General features: G+C 46.2%; 1 long non-coding RNA gene across 1 annotated transcript; it reads left to right on the forward strand.

Annotated features, from left to right (window-relative positions):
* On the forward strand, window positions 1–3,325 carry LOC118165022. The gene is made up of 4 exons (XR_004749815.1): window positions 1–93; window positions 1,301–1,411; window positions 2,310–2,524; window positions 2,643–3,325. It is a non-coding gene; the product is annotated as an uncharacterized LOC118165022 (long non-coding RNA).
* Window positions 3,326–10,764: the final 7,439 nt, after the last annotated feature.

Below are 10,764 nucleotides of genomic sequence, written 5' to 3' on the forward strand. Positions count from 1 at the left end.
CAGAGAGCTATCTAGTGGGCTTGCTTTTCCCATCTGTGCTGGGAAACCAGGCTGGCATTTGCAGCTCACCCAAATGTAAAAATGGGAATGTAGGTAGGTATTCATACAGAGCAAGTGTTACCTAGTAGCTTCTGCAAAAGGTCAGACCCCCAATATATTCATGGGAGCTGGCGGAGGTCTGTCAGACTGAAATTAGGAGTTTGTTATTTGCGAGGATTTAGTCACAATATTGATTGGAAGTCATAAGGAATTGTAGGAGTCCTGGAAAAACAGGCTGCCTAAGTGGGTTTGCCTGGCCTTCCTCCCAGCATTGGGTTTTGCATGTGTGAAATGCTTGTGGCAGCCTGCCGTCTCCTTCTGCTCAGCATAAGGATGGCTTTTTTCTCCAGAAGCTGCTGTTTTCCAGCGGAGGATAAAAGGATTTCTGTGATGTCTGGCTTACCTGTACTTTAAGAAGCATTTGGGAGGGAATGAAACCAAAGAAGGGGGATTACAGCTTTGTTTTCCTTGCCAGTGAACTGACAGCAGTTTGTTCCTCTCATGCTTGCCTGACTCATGAAACAGTTTTCTAAATCTAGCAGGAGTACCTTTACATTGTACTTTTGCCAGCAACAAAAAGAAAATCTCCAGCTTCTCCTAGTTAAACAAGGAGTCAAAATCTGTCTGCTTTTCCAGGCTTTAATGTCTTTTGCTGGAGACACCCTTCCTATGCTGGGTTACTGTCGTATGCTGTGCAAACACTTCAGACAACTTCAGCTCTGGGAAAATTCCCTGTACCCAGAAGCCTTTAAGGATGTAAAAATCCCTGAAGGTCTTTCGGTCAAACCTTTTTTTTTTTTTTTTTTTTTTTTTTTTGTACAGGCTTACTTTGCAATTGTGGGCTGTGATATTCAGTGTGGCTGTGCCCTGGATTGCCCAGTGCTGGGGGGAAGTTTTCTACATGAATTGCTCTGTATAAATAAACCCATGACAACAGTGATGAAAAATGCAGGCTTTTGCTGTAAAAGTGCATCATCTAGTTCTTATTCTTCAAGAATTCTTCCACCAAATCATCACAAATCATTGCTCCTTCCTCATTGCTGTGTTGACTGACAGCAATATTTTTGTATATAGAGACAAACAGAAGATGAATAGAAAAAAAACAATAACTATACAGGATCATAAAAGCCTGTTGAGCAATTGCCCCCTGGAAAGAAGAGATTCAGTGTATGCACAGGATTTTTAACTCTTGGCTACCATTTACAATAACTTGATAACTTTGCTTTTCTATATATATATATTTTTTTTTAATTGGCTCTAGGATGCTGATGATCTGCTTTTGTCCCCCTGCAGTGTAAATCAGTGCAAGCCGTTTCATTTTTCTGAGGTGCCCTAGAACAGGAAGAGAAAGCTGAGGATGGAAATTATGCTGGTAGATCTTCTAGGCTAGATGTGGAGCAGCATCCCTGTGCAAAGTGAGCTATCCAGCACACAAAGGGTCTCTCCATGACTGCAGACTGGGTGAGGGGGAGGTAGCATCAGCTGAGCTACCCTCATCCAACAGCACATAACCGGAGCAGTAAGATGAGGACTTGGTATTACCTGCAATTCTCTGTGCACATAGCACACAGATGTCTTTCTCTGCTGAGGGTCTGGAACTTCTTTATGGGCACTTGGCAGGAGGTGTTGATGCCTTGCCTCAGCTCAGCATTCTTCATTGGCCCTGTCTCAGCACCAAGAGGATGCTATTGCAGTGCATGGCTTTTCCATTTAGGCTGCTGCAAGATTTACTAGCTCTCCAGCTGCTGTTAATAATGATGTATTTGTCATGTGCTGTTTAATTAGTATGGAGCATGAATCACAATAAAGGAGAGGAAGAGAGCTGAGGTAAATGTCAGTTGATATACCAACAATGTGGCTGCAAACAAAATGCCTCTGTACGCTGGCCACACAGTACTGAGGTCCCTATTATAACATGTGGCTGAATAAGCATGGGCACAGTGGAGATGCACTGATGCTGCCTCTTCCCTGCAGGCATGAAGACCTTGCAGGGACAGCTTTTTTTTTCCTCCAGACTTAACAGCTGCATGGCATTCAATACCTGTTATCGCAGAAGAGCAAATAAAGAGCACACTGCCTGTCTTGCAGAAGCCAAGGGCAAAGCCTGCCGTCATCTTCACTGATGTGCATTGGCAGTGTTTGACACTGGCTGGATTAGCTTGTTTAATTTGCTGGCTGTGTGGCTTTCAAAGTGATAACTGCAATGAAATGACCAGGGTTTGGTTAGTGCTGATGTGCTTGTTATTCTTAAACATTTGCTTGGGATACAGCTGCTCTGAGGGTTTCAGACCAAACCTGTGTGAGCTGCTGGGCTTGCTGCTGGCCACGTAGATGGTAAGAGAAGGTCTTCCCTGCTGTTCTTCAGGCAAAGATGAGCAAATATCATATCTCTACATTTCAAAGAGGTTGGGATTAACAAAGTTCCCTAATGCCATGTGGCAAATCAGTGCTGTCTGTCTCCTGGATGCCAGGTGGACACATGGATGTGAGGTTGTTTTCTTTCCCCTGGCAGTATGAACAAGCTGGGGAGGGACTTGAGTTGCTGGGAGCCTTTAGGCTGGGCTGAATTCAAGTGCCATTACACTTCATTTTATGCCCCACAGGACCTAATCTGTGATCAGCCTTGCTAGCTATCCAGGACTGGTCCTGCAGCCATCGCACGATGAAGGCACCTGCTTGTAGAGTGAATTCATCTTTGGATCATTAGCTAAGATGAACCCTGACGCTGTAGGCGATCATCACTGGGGTTTTGATGTGCGTGGCCATGGATCCTCTGCCAGCTGCTTTCTTTGAAGCATGTTTTGGGGACCTGCCCTCTCTCCTAACCCATGGGAGGATGACCCAGCTGCCCTCTGATAGAGGAACCAGGATTTTATGGGATGCCCTTTCCTATTGTGCCATATTGTATATCCACATGGTAACAGGGAAGACTGGTGTCTGGCTGTGGAGGAGCTGGGCAGGATGCCTGGTGCCCTAGAAAATGGGCAGAGACAGTACCCTGGCCCCTCAGCAAGCTGGCTATGCTCCACAGGAGGTCTGAGGCTGGTCCTGCACCTGCTGAAGGTGGTTGGAGTCTGGGATCCAGTCTGCCCCTGGGATGGGCACGGGCAGCAGGAGGCTGCTGAGCTGGGGAACAGGAAGGGAGCTGGTGGGGACAGGTGAAGGTGAGGAGGGGGGGCAGGGTGCAGATGGAGATAGCCAGGCACTCACAAGTGATGCTGACTTCTACTAAGGGACAGCCTCACCTCTAAGGAAAACCTTATTTTCCACGGCAGGAGAAGACTTGCAGTCTCAGAACAAACTGGCACTCTTCAGGTCCCCTTGTTCCATGGCACAAGCCAGCGTTGTGCTGTCCTCCCTAGGACAGCAGTTTTGGTTCACCAGTTATCTTCTGTACAGGCACTTAGAGCAGTGGGGATGTCCTGCAGATCATCCTCGGACTTGTGAACGTGCATGACGCCTTGCAGTTTAAAGAAAGCTATAAAATGGACCAACAGCGGGGGCCCTTGCCAGAACAGTAGACCTGCTATGGGAGAGAAAAACCCCTCAGCTCAGCAGCTGAGGATGAAATGCCTGTTGATCTTTGTGCTGGGATGTGTCAAGTTGCTACTAAAAAAATAGACTTATCCAGAAAATGCTCTGATAAGAGCTGTGCTGATGAAATTCAGTGGCATCAATGAGCGTGCTGTCTGCCCTACGGTTTTGCTTGCTTATGAAAGTCTTGGTGTTTGCACAGAGGTTGGATTTGCATACAAAGAAAGCGTAATGACACTGCTGCCTGGCTGTGTGTTTTAAAGGGCATTAGGAAGTGTTGCCTTTTAAAATGATAGGCAAATACTTGCCTGTATGAGTAAAAGTAAACTAGCAATATTTCAGAAAGGAGTCAGTCTGAGTAAATGAGACCTAAATGTTTTTCAGAGTATCTGCCTGTGCTGATCTCTGCTAATTAGTGTGCCGTTTTACCTACGGTGCGTTAATAAATTGATGGAGTCTTGAACCTACCTACCTTTTCTGAGAGTCAATAAGCTGAATCCTGTGATTGTGTCTTAGCTTTAATTCTGTAGCCATGCACTTCACTATATTTATTCCCTGGTTCAGCTGTGCACTCCATGGCTGATGACATCTCTGTGCCACCACCGTGTTAAGATGTTAGGAGAGGCTTTGCTGGGCAGCCACAGTCCTCCACATATGCTACCCTGTTCAACATGTCTGTATCCATTAATCAGGTCAGTGCTTTCTTTTTGACTCTCTCAGCACAACGATAGCATACTGAGGTTATTCTTCTCATCACTTAGTATGGCTTGGGACCTTAAGCTTATACTGGTAAAAACTAGGAGACAGGAAGGGTGTTGGAGAGCCTGTGTGAATTCTTTGTGTGCTACACGGTGAGCCTTGACTACAGCCTTTCCCTCAGCTGGGTGTTCTGAGGTTCCAGCTCTCAGCTGTTTCTTCACTACCACGCCACCTCTTTTCACAAAGCGTGTTGGAAAGTAATTGCCTCGGAGGCATCTGCTTTCTGCCAAATCTGGCTGAAATCAGCCACTGTGGAGGGTGGGTGAAAAGGAACGTAAAATGCGTTGCCTATAGGCACTTGAAGTACGACCGCATCGCCCTTGTCTTACAGAGCTGGGTAGGAACACCTACAGAGGAAGGTAGTGCCACCCACCCCGGTGAAGTCACTGCGCACCTTGCTCCCCTGCGGACGGGGGGAAGTCTGACCCGGTTCAGGTAGTCACAGTGAAACAGCAGTGTTTTCAAAGGGATGGCACTATGTGGCCACTTTCCTTTTGGGACTTCACGTACTGCTTGCTGAGCCCAGCAGGTAGTGCTGGGGTGGGGCTCCCAGCACAGCACCCACGCTGCTGCACGTGGCTTTGCCTTCTTGATGCAGTGCCTGAAGCTTTGAGGCAGTGTTCTCCATAGGTGGCGGGGGAGGTAAATGCTGAACCCCGCCTGGACAGTTCAAATGCTGTAGCACACTGCAAAGCACTTGAAAAATGACATCACATGCAAAACAGCTGCCAACCTGGGAAAGTTAGACTGCTTTTGGCAGGCAGAGAGGGCAACGAGGCGAAGCACAGAAATGAGCTTTTAAAGACTTTTCTGAACAGGACTGGCTAGGCAGCCTGTTTTGCAGGAGGAGTTAGCTGTGTGGTTGGATGCCAGGGAGGATCCTCTTGTATTCTTGTACTTGGAATAGCAAGTAATTTCACTTTAGGATGAAGTCATTTGCTTCTCTGCACCATGTTCTCTTCTGGTCCTTTTAATGTTACTGGTGGTGGGAAAAGAAAGAAGCTCCATCACAAGTTCTTCATCTGGACTGCATGGTTCCTTCCGTGAGGGTGGGCAGGCGCTATCTCGCTTGCTGATCTGTGCCTGTGCAGTGATGTCCTGAAGGATGTCATGAATGTGTGGTGTTCACAGCTACTGCTGGGCTGCCAAGTCTGATACCTGAGGGCACCGATGAGGGCAAGAATTACCAGAGTGTGGGGACTTGCGCCCCCTTTTGCCTCCATTTTTCCTGTCAGCACTCAAATCAAGCCTGAGGAAGATGCAATGTGTCCCTCTCCTAAGAGTTTTCTGTTATGTATGCTGTGTCTTTCATGCTTTATCTCTCATGCAGAAGAAACAGTTATTTTTTTTTTGTTTGTTTGTTCTCAAAAAGCTTTGTTTCTAAGCCTCTGTGGTATCAATCAGGCACAAAGGAAAACCTTAAAAGAAATAGACAGTGAGAGTGGGAGATGTGTGTAACCGCTGTGGGGGTGACACAGATCCCCGTTTTACCCTGCACCCTGTGGCTGGTTGGCTTCATAACTGTGCTTGGTGGTGGCATGTTTCTTGCTTGGCAATTGTCGTCTTGATGGTCTTTTCTTACATACTTCCAGTTAATTATTATTTATATATACTACATGTACACTAATGTAGTCTGTTGAGTAATACCAAGCATATGGCTAAATATTTGTCTCCTGTTATTGTCATAACCCATCTCCAGCCAGTTCTTTCACCTCACTATTTTTTTTCCTTCTGTGTAAGAGATTTGGAGCAGGGAGCACATGTGCTTTTCTGTTTTGGGAGCCACCTAACTTAGTGGAGGCTGAAAAATGAGGAATGGCAAGTTGTATGTAACAAGGATCACCGAGGCCCTGAGGATGACAGAAGCATTTGGCCTCAGCCTCTCCTCCTTCCGTGGGAGCAGCGATTTGTGTCAGGTCTTTTGGCAGCTCCACGGTAGCTTTGTGTGAAGGAGAGCCTCTTTTGGCTGCTGCAGGTGTGACACATCCTTTAGGAGAAATGCCCTTTCTTAGGGCAGCACAAATTCCATTTCTCAAAACAAGAAGTTGGTTTGGGTTTGTGGTGATGAAGCAAAGGTAGCCAGCCTCTGGTGTCCAGAAAGATCTGAGTTCAGAGATGTGGCTTGAAGCCAGAGATCCTCACACGAGGCCTTGTAAGATCACAGGGACTGAAGTGTCTGTTCTGATTTCTGAGCTCATCTTTGATACCCTTGAGCTGTGGCACAACACAGAGCATTTCCCTATTAATTTTTCACTGGTCACAAAGGCATTATTTATGAGTTTTTATATGTGGTATAAATAAGTGTGCTGATGCAAAACACAACACAACCCAGATGAAAAGACAAGAGGACAGCCACGTGGAGGGAGAATGAGGGCAGTGAAGAGACACTTCTCTAGTTACAATTTTCAGTCCTTGTGAATAAATTCCAGTGAAAATGAAATTGTCAGCCATGAGAGGAGCTGTAAATGGGCTGGGGAATTAGGTGCATTAATGACTGAGTCTGGGCACCGAGTCTGTAAGAAGGCTGGTGACTTACCAGAGCTGACCGCCAGATCTGACCTCAAGAGCAGGCCTTGTAAAAATGAAACAACCCCACCCACCCTCAAGCTGGAAAATATCAAAACTAAAAAAAAAAAAATGCTTTCTTTGTCATCAATAATACACTCCTTTCTCTATTGCCTATTGTGTGGCTGTGCCAAGAGCTGCTCCCTGACTCATGCCTGTCCTCTTGGGAACGGTGTACGTGAAGGCATGACACGGGACAAAGTCACCGTGAGGAGGCATGTCCCAGCGGTGCTGTGACAGATAGGTGGGGCCGTGACCTCTGATCTTCCACATTGGCCCCAGCTTGTCAGTCAGCATTAGAGGCCACCTCCAGCTTCTCCTGGACTATGGGAGCTTGGTCGGGGATGAGCTTGGCCATAAATCCCCCTGGGGTGTTCTAGTGCCTGCGGATGGATTAAAAGAGTTGGACAGCAATACCCATTCCTATGGGGACACAAAGCAAAATCTGCACTACAGCAAGGCATCCCAGCAGAGTTTCCCAGATTAAAATGACCATCCTCCAACTCGGCACATTCCCTTTAGCGTTTGATCACAGACGTGGTAAGTGAGAGGTGCTGCATTTATAGCATTTGTCCCACTCTGTTTTTGATGCTAGAGGGTCTTTAGGGAGAGGCTTTGGGCTCTTTATCCAGAGTGCATAGCTGACCCTGCCTGATGAGGCAAGAGAGGGATCGTGGAGCTTCTGCTCCTTTTAATGGTCAATGGCCTCAGTAGAGGGGTCTGGCATCCTTGTAAAACACTGTGGAAGGGGGTGGCAGTGCTAGACCCCCAAGTCTCCTTTCAGCATAGCATGCCACAACCAGCCCCATCTCCTTATCCATGTTGTCTCCATGGGTTTTGTGGCCATTCCACCTTTGAGGCTGCCAGCATGGCTCACCCAGGCATGTGGGTGGCAGGGGATGGAGAATGGGAGGGCATGGTCATAAGGAAAACCGGTACCCTTGCTCCTCCTCAAGATAGTGGTAATAAGAGAGAGCTTGCCTCCTTTATTTTGCTTTCTGACACCTTCCTAGTAGTACTGCCTTTTTTAAAAAGAAAGAAATATATATTTTGAAAGAGTTTATAGTCTCCCTAAGAAAGAAACAAGGAAAATAGCGTGAATTTAGAGACTATAACATTACACATATATATGGGTTTATGAATTCATCTGTGAAAGCACCCATCCTACAGTGAGTCAGACTATCCTCTCTTCCTCAACATTTTCTCATAGTATGACAGAATTAATTCACTGGGATTCATCTTCTTGGGGGAAGCTGTGCCTGAAGTAAGTCCTCTTGGAAGGACTTCTTTAATAAAATTCTCCACTCTTTCTCAAAAAAACCCCACCACCAACAAAAAACAAAACAAACAAGCAAACAGAACAGCCAACAATCTACCACCACCAAAAACACTCCCCCCATCATACATCCTTGTTACAGAGGAACATGGGGGAAGGGTCGATCTCCAGCAAATTTTTGAGATGGTGCAAGCCTATGAAAGGGGTGCCCTCATGCTGCTTCCACAGCTTCCTCCAGTGACAGCCTTCTAAAAGTGTGATCAGTCTCAAAGACAGCAGTTTGCATTTTTATGGCATTGCTATCATATTTAAAAATAATAGTGTAAAATTGTGCACTGAGCTTGAGAGCTTGGGCTTATTTCATTGTATATAGCTTTTTGCTTTTTATGATTTCATGGATCATATAGCAAATTTAGTTTGACTGCCTAGTAAATATAAGTAGGCCTGTAGGAATTGCACTATTTGGCTGTGTTGCATATATTTCAGAGAGACTTTGAAAAGCAGTCTGCTTCAGCCTAACGTGGTTCCTGATGATGTCAACAGCAGAAGCCCCCCCCCCCCCCCCGATTTTGGCAGCAGAGGGGAAGGGGCACTTCAGTGCTTTTGAAAATCCTGTCCCTAGAGCTTTTATAGAGAGTAATTATCCACAAATATTCTCGAACTAATGCTTTTTGAAATGGTTGGGCCACAGCTACATTGCAGCTCGTTTGCAGGAACTTGCAGCATCCTGCTCCCATTCTCCTGACTGTTCTCCTTTATTTTTCCATTTTTAATCTCCCTGTCTAAAGCCTTATCTTATACTTTCTTTCTCAAGTCAAGCACAGTTTTCCTCACCCCATTCAGCTGCCGTACTGGTCTGGTGACTTTTTCTTTTGTATTTGTTCTGATGATTTCATTGAAGACTTGGATAGCTGACACCTTATGCACGGCACTGCCCTGCCAGGTATTGCACAACAAATACAAATACAGCTCCGAGGTCAAGGCTGGAATGAGGTTGCAAGGGCTTAAATCTGGGAGATAGGTGCCATGCATTGTAACTCTCTGAAATCCTTTATTTCTACTTATGAATTTCTTCACAGTAATGATATAAATCATTTTAGAGATTCCCTCTCCCTTCCCAAACTAGGCTAGTACCATTCTAGGCACAGCATTGGAGACCTGGGCAACAGATTTTAAAAGGAAGTAGGTGGAGTTTGGGTTATATTTGTGAGTTAATACAAAGGTTTCTCTTTTTTTTTTTTTTTGTTTATCCTGCAGAAATGTTTGCACCATCCTTAAAAGGACTCTTTTCCTTGCTCCCAATCTGCATGTAGAAAAGCAGCCTGATTTCTTTACGTCGGTGGTTTGAACAGCACAATGTGGGCAGCGGAGCCTCCCTACCCCGTGCAGCCAGCTCACTGCTCCGAGCAGGTCACAGCTGTTCTGTGTGCTGGGAGGGAGCAGAGCTGTGGAGGTGACCTTACGTCGGGATGGTGCAGAACCAGCTGCACAGTGTTTGTGATGTGCCTGAGATAAGATTACCTCTCAGTCCAGGCCGTGTTCTCTGGGTGAAATCCAAGCACTGCCCTACCTGAGAGGGGACGCACTTTAGGAACCCATGGATGGACAGTCCTGTGGTGCTGCATGGGCTGTACTGTTGTGTGAGCCTGAAGCTTTTGCTTCCAAGCCAAACCTGACCATCTAGCCCAGAATTTGGTTCCTGATAAACAGAAAAGGCTCTTTAGGGAGAACAAGAGTTTGGCTGCTGTTCACGTTTGCACCCTTTGTACCTCCCCAGTGTTCCCAACTGTTGGGTTAGACCTATTGATCTGCGGATCCCCACTAGGTCCTGGTACTGTTTTCTCACTTCTGTGAACCAAGCCTTAGAACCTGGGGCAGCACAGACATCTTCCTGCGCGTGCCGTGGGCATCTGGCCTTCAGCTCTCAATACAGAAGCCAGAGCCATGTATTTGCATACAGAGCACGCAACTGATTCGTGTTAAGTATATTCTCACAGCTGGTGTTGTCTGTGTTAACAGTCCACTTCTTTCTCCTATGGTAAATTGCTGACAAGTCCTTCTGCTGGTCTTTCAAGAGAAAAAGAAGAGATTGAAGTCCAAGTATTTTAAAATAACAAAATAGTGGAAAATATGAGAGGTGGCAATGTTATTCCAGAGCATAGATTCACCTGATATTAAGGGGTGTGATGTACTAGTGTTTTTGCTTTCTGTCTTTGGTCTGGGAGGTGACAAGGGGTGAGAAGAGCGTTGTTTGCAAATGCTTCTGAAGAGGCAACTGGTATAGCTCCTGTTTTATTTCTCCCGGGTGATAAATGAAACCACTTACGAATACTTGTCTTCGTTCTACCACGTTCTCACCTTCTGCACATATTTATGGGGCTCTCTCCTGCTCTACAGAGAACCTCCACAAGCCATCTAGGGGCTGTGGCAACACACCACACACAGAGCTTGAGGCAGCCACCTTAAAATACTGCCTTAAAATGCTTGGAATGCTGGCTAAGATATTTGTGGGAGCAGGGGGGTGCAGTTTGCTTGTAAGTTTGGCGTTCAGCACAGTTTTGCATGAACAAACAGCATGTACAAAGAAGCAT

This window comes from Oxyura jamaicensis, chromosome 3 (genome assembly GCF_011077185.1).
Source record: "Oxyura jamaicensis isolate SHBP4307 breed ruddy duck chromosome 3, BPBGC_Ojam_1.0, whole genome shotgun sequence".
In the NCBI taxonomy this organism is placed as follows: domain Eukaryota; kingdom Metazoa; phylum Chordata; class Aves; order Anseriformes; family Anatidae; genus Oxyura; species Oxyura jamaicensis.